Source organism: Mytilus californianus, unplaced genomic scaffold, assembly GCF_021869535.1.
Source record: "Mytilus californianus isolate M0D057914Y unplaced genomic scaffold, xbMytCali1.0.p SCAF_2, whole genome shotgun sequence".
NCBI lineage: Eukaryota > Metazoa > Mollusca > Bivalvia > Mytilida > Mytilidae > Mytilus > Mytilus californianus.
The window spans coordinates 25,776,208-25,788,995 of record NW_026262668.1 but is presented as its reverse complement, the minus strand read 5'-3'; the positions used below and the strand labels follow the sequence as shown (position 1 = coordinate 25,788,995).

Here is a 12,788-nt window from a genome sequence, read left to right as displayed (position 1 = left end):
TTTATTCCATAACATTGCGTACAGTGGATTTTGATTTTAAGAACGTATATATTAGGAAATAAAGATATGTTTCAGAGGACATCACCGTGTGAACATTTACCTAAATATGAAATAAAAAGGTACAAATCAAAAATAACTCTGATGAAAAATTTCCCCTTGAGCCAGAGGAAATCTAAATCTTCAGATACTGCAAATCAATGAAATTATTTTCGTATTTGTAAAAATTATCAATGTTCTATTATAGAATAACTGTCCGTTGTTGTTGTAACAAATCAAGATTTTATACGATAGTCCATCGCCAGGACGGGCGTTTCCTATATCATGATTTCGTTGATAGAGGGTTGCCGCTCACAATGAAGCTATTAAACCAACAGTTCAAAGTAGTAAAATTGAAATCATCACTTCGAAAATTTAACGGACGCCATCATGAGCTGGTTGACAGTTATGCAATATCTGTTTCACAGATGATGATGGATATATTCCACTTGTCGTAGCAACGATTCCGCCCTCCTTTTCCCAAAATATGATCTACGAATAAACTTATCACCGGGTTTGTAATTACATGGGTAACACAACGGGTGCCACATGTGGAGCAGGATCAGCTCACTCTTCCGGAGCACTTGAGATCACCCCCGGTTTAATGTGGGGTTCGTGTTGATTAGTCTTTAGTTTTTTATGTTGTGTTTTGTCTACCGTTGTTTGTCTTTTGGTCTTTTTCTCTTTTGCCATGGCGCATTATTTGCATTATTTTGTTCTCTTTTGAAATGTAAGCTATGTCGGATTTACAGGTAAACAACAAAGCGATAAATCATCAAATGAATTTTAAAGTTCCATTCATTTCAGTATGTATTGCTTCACGTTTTATAGGTGACTTCAACGACGAAGAAAATTCTTCTGACATCTATAGGTCATCCGATAACTTCGACAATTGTTCAGTCATAAAAGAACAAGTTACAACTATCCAGGGTTCAAACTCTAAAGTTAAATATGTAAATCGTCAGGGCACTAATGTACAAATTCAGACGAATGAAGACCTAGTCAGAGGAACCATAGATGTTCAAGTTGAAAACGTAATTGCAAGTCAGCAGGGCAGTAATGTTCAAATGCCATTTAAGTCAAGTGCAGTCAGAGAGAACACAGAGCCTGTGACTGCCAGAGATAGATTGAAGCAGCACAAGTGGCCCATACTTGCTTTTATATGCGGTGTAATCCTGACACTAGGGATAGTTGTCCCTCTGCTGGTATCAAAATCCTCGTCTTCGGAAAAGGGTATACTTTGTTACTTATATATATAACATTTCACACTTAAATTAAAATTTAAAAACATATATAGAAAACAAAAAATATCTAAATTTTTTATCTTTAATCTTAAATTATTAATCCGACCATGTTGTCTTTATGAATTTAATGTTGTTTTTTTCAAAACGATAAATTGGTCTAATTATGTTTTAAAAAAATACTATTCGTTTACTTCCTATAATATTTACTATGAACTTTCGTTTACGGTGAATTCGGTAGTTGATTCAAATAACTATATTCCGTGCAGTTAATGTTATTTGTTGGCTATTACAATTCGCAAGTATAGGTGAACCACGTCAAAAATTGAAAACAACACGATAACTTCATACGTCCGATATTTAAAAAAAAAAGCAAACTTTCCTATATATAAAATATAATTTTCATTGACAAACTTATACATTTATTGACAGAATAATCAGAAATGATGGCGGCCACCTAGCGGCAGACGAAGAAACATATTATGTTTTTTTTTCAATTATAATTGTCGAATATGTGTCGGAGGGGAAAAACAATAAATTAAAGGAAACTATCAACTTTTTAATACCTTTTTAAAATGCTCCATTGGTAAATTAAGAAATTAGTACGAAACCCTCTCTGAAAAGTTTAAATTTAAATCGATTTTGGTATTCCTTTTAGTTTCCTGCTGGTCATATTGCTTCACATAATTTTATAAATATACATATATATATATTTGGCGAGGTTTCGTGTTGCTCAGTATTGTGTTAATTGTGTTTTGTATACTGATGTTTGTCTTTTGGTCTTTTTCTTTTTTTGCCAAGGCGTTATCAGTTTATTTTCGACTTATGAGTTTGAATGTCCCTTTGGTATGTGTCGCCTCTGTCTTAAATAGTACCCTTTTAATTGTGCGTACCATAAATATACAATAATCAGTCTACAAAACAATTATAAATTTTCAATTGTGTGTCCATTATGTTTGTAGTGTACTACAATGAATGCTGTTTTACTTATTGACACAGAATGATGAATACTGACACTGAATGATGTGTATATGGACAGAAATGTATTCATAGTTTAATACTCGTTTCTTCAAATGTCAATAAAGATAACACATTTTTATTCCGTGTTTCCGTCGCGCTTTTGTGAATTTACCTTCATCAGTAACGCTCAAACCTACAAAAAAAAGTCAAGGGTGTATACAACCAAAATATATGTAGTGGGGACCTCATAATGCCAAAAAAATCTAAATTCAACTTTGCTTAAGGGAGTTGGAACTTCAATTTCTTAATAATCACTTAATTAATCAACAGCGAATTGATCAAAAGATTGCTTCAATCATATCAGTACCGAAGCACTGACTACTGACTGGAGCGGCCGTGGTTTCGACCAATTTATAGTAAATGAAAAAAAAAAAAAAAAAAACATTTTATCAATTTTGGTGTCAAGCTCCATCATCATTTTGTTTATATATTGTGTAAGTAAATAAATTGGAATTTTCCTGAATCCCGATGTTTCGTTTATCTAAATAGTCATTATTTATAGATTGAAATCATCCAATGGTTGTATGTATACGAAACTGTATTGACTAATGACGGATTATACGGATTCATTTTGCAAACAGTTTAACACTCATTGGTTACACCAATGTTAATCAAGTGCATAAATGTGATATCACACAGCGGTTAAGTGTTTTTGCCAATGGTTAACGTGTTTTTCGCAGAAACTGTTCTTGCTGAAGGATATCAAGAGAGATAATTTCCCTTTTCAATACTGTACCAACTGCAAACAAAGTAACGGAAATAAAGATCATCCTGTGCAGAGATGAAAACAAATGATCCCCACAATAATTTTAAAAATATTTAATAGACATTCGGGAAAGCATAACTAAACTAATGATAGACGAATATTGCGTATCCTAAATATATACGTAAAACGCGTTAAAACAAAGAGAGGAGAAAGATACCAAAATAAAACTCACACGTCGAAAATAAACTGACAACGCCATGCAAAAAAACAAAAGACCAAAGTACAACCAACAGTACACGAAACACAACATAGAAAACTAAAAACTGCGCATCATAGTCCATACCAAACAGGGGCTGATCTCATATGCTCCGGAAGGGTGAGAAAATCGTGCTCCACATGTGGCATCCGTCGTGTTGCTCATGTAAGTAAAAACCCGGTGATAAGTCTAATACGGTAGGTCACACTCGGGGAAAAGAGGACGGGATTGTAGTTACGACATTTGGCACATATCCGTCCTCGTCTGTAAGAAAAATATTCCATAACCGTCAATCAACTCGAGGTGGCATCCTCAAAATTTTCGAAGCGATGATTTCAACTTCACCATTTGTAACTCTTGGAAAGTTCACATTTGAATCATCTCCCTAGTCGTAAATATGTATTGTTTTTTTTTTATAAATTCGTAAGTATTGAATGTTCTTTTTTCAGACAGTCCTTACAGTTTTACTTTGAAATTCGATCGAAAATCAACATCTTCATTGGTATTCCTTTCGACAGACAATAGAGTATTAAGTAATGTTTATACCAGAGAGACACCGGATTCAGTGAACCACGTGGTCCAATATGGGGTGCTCATCTACACCGGCATACAAGGAGATAGATGTTTCAAATCAACAGACAAAATATATTTCGAGATTAAGTACACATTTGCTAATCTTTTTAACATTCCTTTCGACTCAGAAGAACTACTTGCATCAGTAGGTTTCGTCCATGAAAGGGAATCCTATGATTCCTTTAATGATGATATTTTAGATGATGACTCCATTGCTATATGGTATATATCTTTTCATATCTGCAAATTGTCCATTTGCATGTCATCTGAAAATTTTGAACTACACAGTGAGAAAAACGTTATCAAAACAATCAGTTACAATAATACACCAAGGACTGTTGTTACTGGTAGACTTGGCTTTTTTGTTAATATGGAACATAAAGATTTTTCCGTAATTGACAAAGAAACTATGCAAATATTGGACCAACTTATAGTATTTGGTTCCCCCGAGATCGTTTGTCCAATATTTGAAGTGGACAATGAAAGCAAAGCTGAAGTACAAATTGAAATATCGTATTCATACGATTTTCAGAATCTTCCTGTGTATAATGTAATTGCTTGATTTGTAATCTATGATTTTTTTTTTAGTTTTGTCGCGTTCTATGTACATTCTTTATTATAACTCAGAAAAAAATGTCACCTTTCAATATGTTCGGTAAAAGGAAAACAATATATCTTCAATTGAAAGCGAACGAAAGAAATCCATGAATAGTATTACCAAAAAAAAAATGTTTCTTTTCAAAAGGGATAAAGATATCATAACATGGACAAAAATTCTACTAAAATGTATATCACATGAACGGTTGTATTATGTAAATATGATTCTAACTGCAGAAATCCAATAAAAATTTCACACCCTGATTTTAATTCATAAAGCCATAAAGCCACCAAGATTACATGTGTCTGTATAATTTTCTGTCGAGTTTAGGATAGTTTGAAACTAAATTGTGTAGATCAAATTTTTTTTTCTGCATTCATCTTTTTTTGTTTTACAAAGGATAAGGTTCACTCTTGCCTATATAAAGTCTTGAATTTTGACTTCCTCATTTTATATATAAAAAAGGACATAACTTGGTTCTTAAATGGACCGTTGGTCCGAAAATGGACCTTTTTTAAAGGCCTTATTAATGCTAGGTAAAAAATATCTTATCAAGAGTACATCATAAGCTGCAAAGTCAGCACATTTTGGATATGATTTTATGCATTTTAAGACTTAAAAGCTTTAAAAAAAATGGCCACAACATACGATCCAAAATGTTATGTAGCCAAAAAGAACCAATGAATATATTGATTCCCTAGACACAAAAAATTCTGGATCAGGGGCTTCACCAAGTAAATTATGTCAAAAAACTGTTATAATTTCGAAAAAATTCGACTAAAAACAAAAATGTTTTTTTTTATTAATAATTATATCAAAACTATTGCAATGTGAAATTTGCAGTAATTTGGCTTATTCAAAAAACGTTAAAATCTAAGGGTCATTTAAAGCCCTTCGTGAATATACTCCATTACCTCCGGCATTGTTCATTTATAGTACCTTCTTGCACTGTTAATGATGTTTTGCTAAAAACAATTTTCTGAGCTGTTATCATATAGTCGCAATTGCAGTATGTTATCATATCACCATCTTCAATACTTTTAAGCTGACTATCAATGTGATCAGTTTTTGAAATGATATTAGCTATTGTTTTAAATGTATCTGTGCTTTTGTAAGCTTTTATAAATGTTGTAGGGTAAAAGCTCTACCTGATTGATATAGTAAGTTTTTCTATGTACCTTGTTTATTCATTAAGTCAAAGGGAAGACTGAGTGCTAAGAATAAGCTGAACCTATCAGTACGCATATGTTTCTGTCCCCAAATCAAAAACCTAGTAATTGGTTGTCTTTATTCTAAAAAAGAATTGATTCAAATTTACATCACCTGCTTAATCTTCCGTTTGGGTTACAGTCAATTGCAGTTTATGAGATTAAATAGGCGAATATCTTACCTTTTTTCTCGTAAAACTGTATACGGTGAATGAAAATAGTCCGACGCGATTTTCTGTATTTACCTTAATCAGGAACGCTAAAACCAAAATACTTGAAAGCCAGGAATGTACTTCACTACGTGTTTTATAAATCATATCACTACTGAAGCGCTAACTACCTAGCAAAAAGCGGGAAACACTATAAACTTATAAATTTGTCCAAAGTTATGTAGTTGTATTTCAATACAACAACAAAAATATGTGCACACGAGGTTGATATGATATGAGGTAGGTGTTACCTGTGAAAGAGGATGAAGTGTGTCAGCTAGCTGCGTAAATAAATATTCGTTTTTTTATACTAAAGTATTAAGATAGTGTTGATTCTTATTAACAAGGAAACCATTTTTACCTTTGTGTAAAGCCATTTACTAAATTAGGTACAATTATCATGGAAATACCAAACGTCAGTATCTTCAAGATGAGATGGAAGCCTAAACAATAAAACAATCTGGTTCATCGATTTTCCTGCATAATGTCTTCTGGAAAGTAAGCAGAAATACAGAATAGTCCCTGGCGTTGGTCATATTGTAAGACATTTAAAATTTCTGACGTCTCTATTTATGTAAACACATAAATGCGTGTTTCACTGGGTTTTTTTTTTTTGCATGCTACGTTTTTATTTTATAAAGTATTATCTAAATTAAATTCTGATTATTTCTAAATGAAATCGGAAAAGATGGACACATCGGCGTGTATTAAAGTCTTTATTTGCAAAAATATCCCTTATTTGTCAGGTTCTTTTTCACAGATATATTGTCAACTATGCAGAATAGGGTTTTAAAGCCTCATTATTTGAACAAACTAATGAAATTTAAAACTTTTTAAATAAATCATCCGTACACTGTAAACCTTCAAGCTCAGACTAAAGCAACCCCGAAAAGTCTGCACATACCAGCGATGCGAGATGCATACATCTCTGAAGTATGGACAGAAATAGAATAGAAAAAAATCCATCCTGGGAATGGGGTAGGAAAACCTTGAGATCAGGACTGGTAAGAACTGAAAGTTAATAACCTTGCCCAAAACAAATATTTTACCAAACGGAATGCAGAATATAAGTGTGCTCAAAAGTAAAAATCCCCCCCCCCCCCCGATATTATCAAATGGTCGTCCTATAAATATAACACAATATTCCTTTCAAAATCAAATGTCTGTACAGGATCGAATACTTTTAAAGGGAAGTGGTACGAATTCTATTTTTACAAACTTTGTCATATTAATATACGGAGAAAAAAGAAAAACCGGAACGGATTCCTGCGCAAATTCGAAAGTCCAAAGTTTAAATGAAAGATTCTGGATTCACTGGTATATTAACTTATATTGCTTGACCTCTTCTTTGGTTTTCTTACTGATATTGAGGACTACGTCTTAATAAAATATAGTATCTTAAAATGTATTTTCCAGAACAAACTCTTTTTCTCCTTTTGCATGGGAAAAAGAATGTTTATTCCATAAACTAATATCATTTGTCGCAGTAACGAATGTTTATTTAATTTCTGTTAGTGTTTTTAGTGATTCATTCGTGCATTTATTTCCTATGGTGTTCGAAAAAAAGAACAAATAAGAAATTCCATTCCCCGCTGCATTCCATTCAGAACAATGACAAATAATGTAGAATCAAGAAAGGTATACAAAAATGATTTAACATAAATTATAAAAGAGGGACGAAAGATACCAGAGGGTCAAACTCATAGATCGAAAACTAACTGACAACGCCATGGCCAAAAATAAAAAGACAAACAGACAAATAATAGTACAGATGACACAACATAGAAAACTAAAAACTTAGCAACACGAACCCCACCAAATACTGGGGGTGATCTCAGGTCCTCCGGAAGGGTAAGCAGATCCTGCTCCACATATTTGTCGTAAAGTTTTGTTTTTAACCGACCCTCATTGTCAATTTCTAGATGTAAGTCAAGATATGAGGCAGACTTAACTGTATCTGTAGTATCCTTTATCTCTAGTTCGATGGGATAGATTCGTACAACATAGTAACTAAATTTTGTACTTTTTACTGAGAGAACACCACCTATATACCGGAACGTAAAGTTACAGGATATTGCTAACGTCTTATCTTTCTTCCTAAGAAGTTCCTATATGAAGTCAGCCTCATAATAATAAAGAAACAAGTCGGCAAGAAGGAGAAAAGATAACGTATAACAATATCATATGTCACGAAAACAAATATTCAGTCTCTTTAAGACGAACTTTTTCTATATTGATATAGTTATCAAACAGGAAGGTTCAGCCGTTTTTTCCTGAAGACTAAAAACAAGTATTTTCATGGAACGTATTTGTATTTGCTGATAAATAAAAACAATAAGCTAAAACCATGAATGTCAATCTACAACTAGACTTTTAGCAGCGTCTTCGGCTGTTTTATACATCTTACGTGATAATCTTATTGTCAAATCCGATATTTCTTTCTTAAATTTTTTGGGGGCAGATATTTTCGTTTTGTTCATACAACGATGCATTCATTTTTTCTTCAAATAGAATGTTAACTATGTCATTGTATGTGCATATGGAGTTCCTATAACGCATGTTGTCTAGAGTTTTCGCATGTGTTTACTTACCGATTATCTTACAGGCTGACTTAAAGTTTGAAGGACATTTATGTAAAGTTTGTGAATCTTACGCCAGGTTCACACACATCTATTACTACTAGAAAAATATGTTTAATCCTTATAAAAATCCACCTAAACGTTTTTTATGTTTTTCGTTCAATTTCAACTTTCTATTTCATTCAAGTGTATCGTACATGGATATATCAAAATGAAATCGATGTAGTAATCTAAAAAGGTTACGAACGCAGTTTCGGCAACATGGGCAATGGATGTATGAACCAAGGGAGGCAATATTTTCTAAAGGACCAATCACATTCAAGTAATTGTCTATATGAAATTCATATAATAATTAACATAATATACATAGAACCATAAGTCGACATTTGTGTAGAGTAAGAAAGGACAAAAAGTTGTTGCAATCTCGTTTAGGACAATCTATGCATAGGGATAGAAATAAACTCATTATTCCATTCATATTCCAGGATTAAAAAATTTATGGTTGACAATTTTGGATATTCATCGCTTCTAAGGGGCCACAATTGTTTTATTATACCAAACTAATAGTGGAAGGGACTTTTGAAACATTGAAAAAGCACTTACTTACCTTATTCACTGTTATTGTAATAACAAATACAAGTTAACGTTCGAAATAAATTTGTGTATTAAAATTTCTCATATGCAAAACAAAGGTAGGATCTTTTTGTAAAATATTGATGGCCCTGTAAAGGACCGTTTATAGGGGATATCCTCGGCACTAGATACATTTCCAAGCCTTGTTTCATCGTCCCTCGATGGGTTTTCTGTAATGTGAACGTTGCACTTTTGTTTACTTACGTCTGTGACGTCATTTTCATGGGAGATAACTCGATTACAAATCAAGAAGCTCAAAAGGTTATTCAACAGTGAATAATACACCACTGGGTGTGAAATTTTAGGGTTATTCGTCCTTTTTTGGCATTTAAATGAAAATTAACTGAATTATCCCATGTCACGTGATAACGTTTTACCCAATAGAATTGTTTATAAAATATGTAAGGTATAATAATATTCATGTTTTTTAATGACAGCGTTCGCATGTTTGAATAGTTACTATTATTATTATTATTATTATTAATATGAGGCAGGCGTTACCTGTGAAAAGGGACGAAGTCTGTATACATTATCTTTTAAATTATTCAAGCATATTTTAACTTCAGAATTTGTTATTAAGAAACGGAAATACGGAATTGTTTCCGATGTTGGTCCTGTTGTTAGGGATTTTAGTTGTGACGTCATTTTCAATGTAAACAAAGAAACGCTATGATTTCATTAGTATGTCGATTTTTATATTGACCTATAGTTTTATTGAAATGCTTAAGGATGCACAGCGCTGAGGAGCCAAAAATTTCTAGAATTAAACTTTTTTTCTTAACCTGATTTTTGGATTTATATGACTGTAAAAGAATAATTGGTGAAGAAAACATCATATGCTGGTGCACTTCTTTTTTTGCTACGGCCCTTTGAAAGTACCCAATTTTGATGATTTTCCCTTTTTTCATCAATTTTTATCCAATTTTGGGCTATTATCGTGAAAAAAATCACATCTCCACAATTAAACTTTTTTTCATACTTTCAATAAAGATGAAGTGGACCAATCTGAATAAATTTAACTTAAAAAAACTATAGGTAGGTGTTAATATAAGAAAGTTTTATCATATTTTGATGCTTTTTCGTGTCAATTTTTAAAATTTGTGATTTTTCTCTATTCTAAGAACAAAATGCATATTATTTCTACTTCTTTGTTACAATGTATAAATGATTGAAAAAATACATATCTAAGAAATTTGAAAAGAAAAAAGTGATATGGGATGTACATGTTTCTGGTAAAATCATTTCTTGTAATCCTCACCCATTTTCTCAAAATTTTGGCTAAAAAGACTGACTTGATTGGTAATAAAATTTGAATAAATTAATACTCAAAAACTACTCATTGTAACTACACAATTTTTTCACAGAGTTAAGTTTGATTATAACATTTTTTAAATTCATTGATATTTTCCACATGTATCACATGTTTTGGAAATAATTCCAGAACGAGATTTCAACGAGACTGAAACGTCGGAAGAATACATCCCAAATGTTATAAGGCACTTTCCCATAATATTTTACTCAAATCCCGAGATAAACGATACCGGAAAAGATTTCTGCGCAGATGCGGGAAAATGAAAAAAGTTAGAAAAAAAAGTTAATGATTTTGAGTTCATTAGTAGATTAAATTTAATTATTATTTATTTTTTTTATTTTTTTTATTTATTTTTCTACTGCAATTGGGGACTTCGTCCCCATATCAATATTATTAATCGCATGTTTGATTAGTTATTATTATGATTATTACGATTATTCGCATGTTTGATTAGTTTTAGTATTATCATCATTACTATTATAATTTGCTTTCTGTTCGTTTATTTGTTTTTTGTGTTGTGTTGGGTTGGTTTTTGTTTGTATTTCTTTCAACGTTGTTTTGGCAACGAGGAGGAGTAGCAATACCACCTGAATGTATTGTCAATTTGTGGGATTTGGTGAATGGGTAGGGTTGCACTGGTATATATATATTGGAAAAATGAAGTTATTGTATATAGATATAATTAGATGTGGTATGAGTTCTAATGAGACAACTCTCCATCCAAATCACAATTTGTAAAAGTAAACCATTATAGGTCAAAGTACGGCCTTCAACACGGAGCCTTGGCTCACACCGAACAACAAGCTATAAAGGGCCCCAAAAATGACTAGTGTAAAACCATTCTAACAGGAAAACCAACGGTCTAATCTATATAAAAAACAAGAAACGAGAAACAATTATGAACCACATCAACAAACGACAACCACTGAACATCAGGTTACTGACTTACTAATCCTGTTCGAATTAGAACGCCGCAGATATGAATAAAAGATCTGTTTACTCGTAAAAACATCATTTGTTACAGTAACGAAGGCGTATTGCATGTTTAGTTCATGTATTTGAATCTGAATCGATCAATATGTTAAGCGATTCATTCGTACAGTTATTATACCCATGGTTATTTAAAAATAAAATTTAATAAATCACATTCCCAATTGCATTTTATTCAAAACAAATACAAATAGGCTAAGCATGGAATCCACTAAGCAATACAAAATGGTTCAACTAAAGTAATAAAAATATAAATTGTCACGGAAACATATATTCAGTCTCTGTAAGACGAATTTTGTTTATTCTCGGATACATTTTATCAAACAGGAAGGTTTTTTTTTCTTCCTGAAGTCTAAAAAGAACTTTTTCATGGAATGCATTTTTGATAGCTATCGATGATAAGTCAGAAACCATAAATTTCAAATTACAAACAATAGACTCATTAAAGCGTCGTCAGTTTGTTTTGTTCATCTTAAGTGATTATATCTTCCAGTTCTATATATCTTCCTTTAATCATTGTTGGGCAGATGTATTCGTTTAGTATGTACAACTATATAAGTGAATTCATTGTTTGTCAATGCAACACAAAAACAATTGAACACTTGATAACTACGTCAGACCTAAAAACTGTGTATGTTCTAGAACAAATTTTAAATTCTCCATTCACATTGTTTTTGGCAGGTTTGATATCAAAATGAAAGAGTCGAAAATTAACTGTAAGTCAATTTCAGGTACATTATAATTAGAAAGATTGTATGTTTAAATGTAATTTGATAATTAGGTCTTTCCACTTTTCTGTGTAAAGACCTATTGGTTTTCTTCTGATTATTAGGTCTTTCCACTTTTCTGTGAAAAGACCTATTGTATTTTTTCTGATTATTATTATTAGGTCTTTCCACTTTTCTGTGGAAAGACCTATTGGTTTTCTTCTGATTATTTTTTTTTTTCTTCCGCCAAATTTTGTTCTTGCGATAAATTTTTGTTTCGCAAGATGTCGCTTAGATGTTTCGTATATGATATCGTTTATACAGTTTATGCGCCTTTGAAATTGACCCTGCTTAACCGAATACTTTTCTTTGTAGGAGTTATCTCTCCGAACACTGTTTTCCTTGTGCGTGCATCTCCTCCGTAACCGTAAAAGAAAGCGACAACTTCATTTTACCAAATTGCTCGTTATATCCTCAGGATGTTTTGTCCAATTTTGACCGAAGCGATACGTAAACTCCATATGAGAGTTATTTCCCCTTCTGTATTTGACATAAGGGATATATAAATGTTGAGCATGAATGGTAAGTGATAGAGACCTAAGGTATATTGATTTGAGTTCCTTGGTTCATTTAAATGAAATTGAGGCCAAGGTCAAAGGTCAAGGTCATATTCTAAATTTTGACTTTTCCTTGTTTTTTGAACTAGTGCAAAATGTTTCC

At 32.1% G+C, this 12,788-nt stretch overlaps 1 long non-coding RNA gene across 1 annotated transcript; it reads left to right on the top strand.

Moving 5' to 3' along the window:
- Nucleotides 1-873: 873 nt before the first annotated feature.
- On the top strand, nucleotides 874-4,693 carry LOC127729581 (uncharacterized). Its single transcript, XR_007994733.1, has 2 exons — nucleotides 874-1,269; nucleotides 3,709-4,693. It is a non-coding gene; the product is annotated as an uncharacterized LOC127729581 (long non-coding RNA).
- The last annotated feature ends 8,095 nt before the right edge of the window (nucleotides 4,694-12,788 follow it).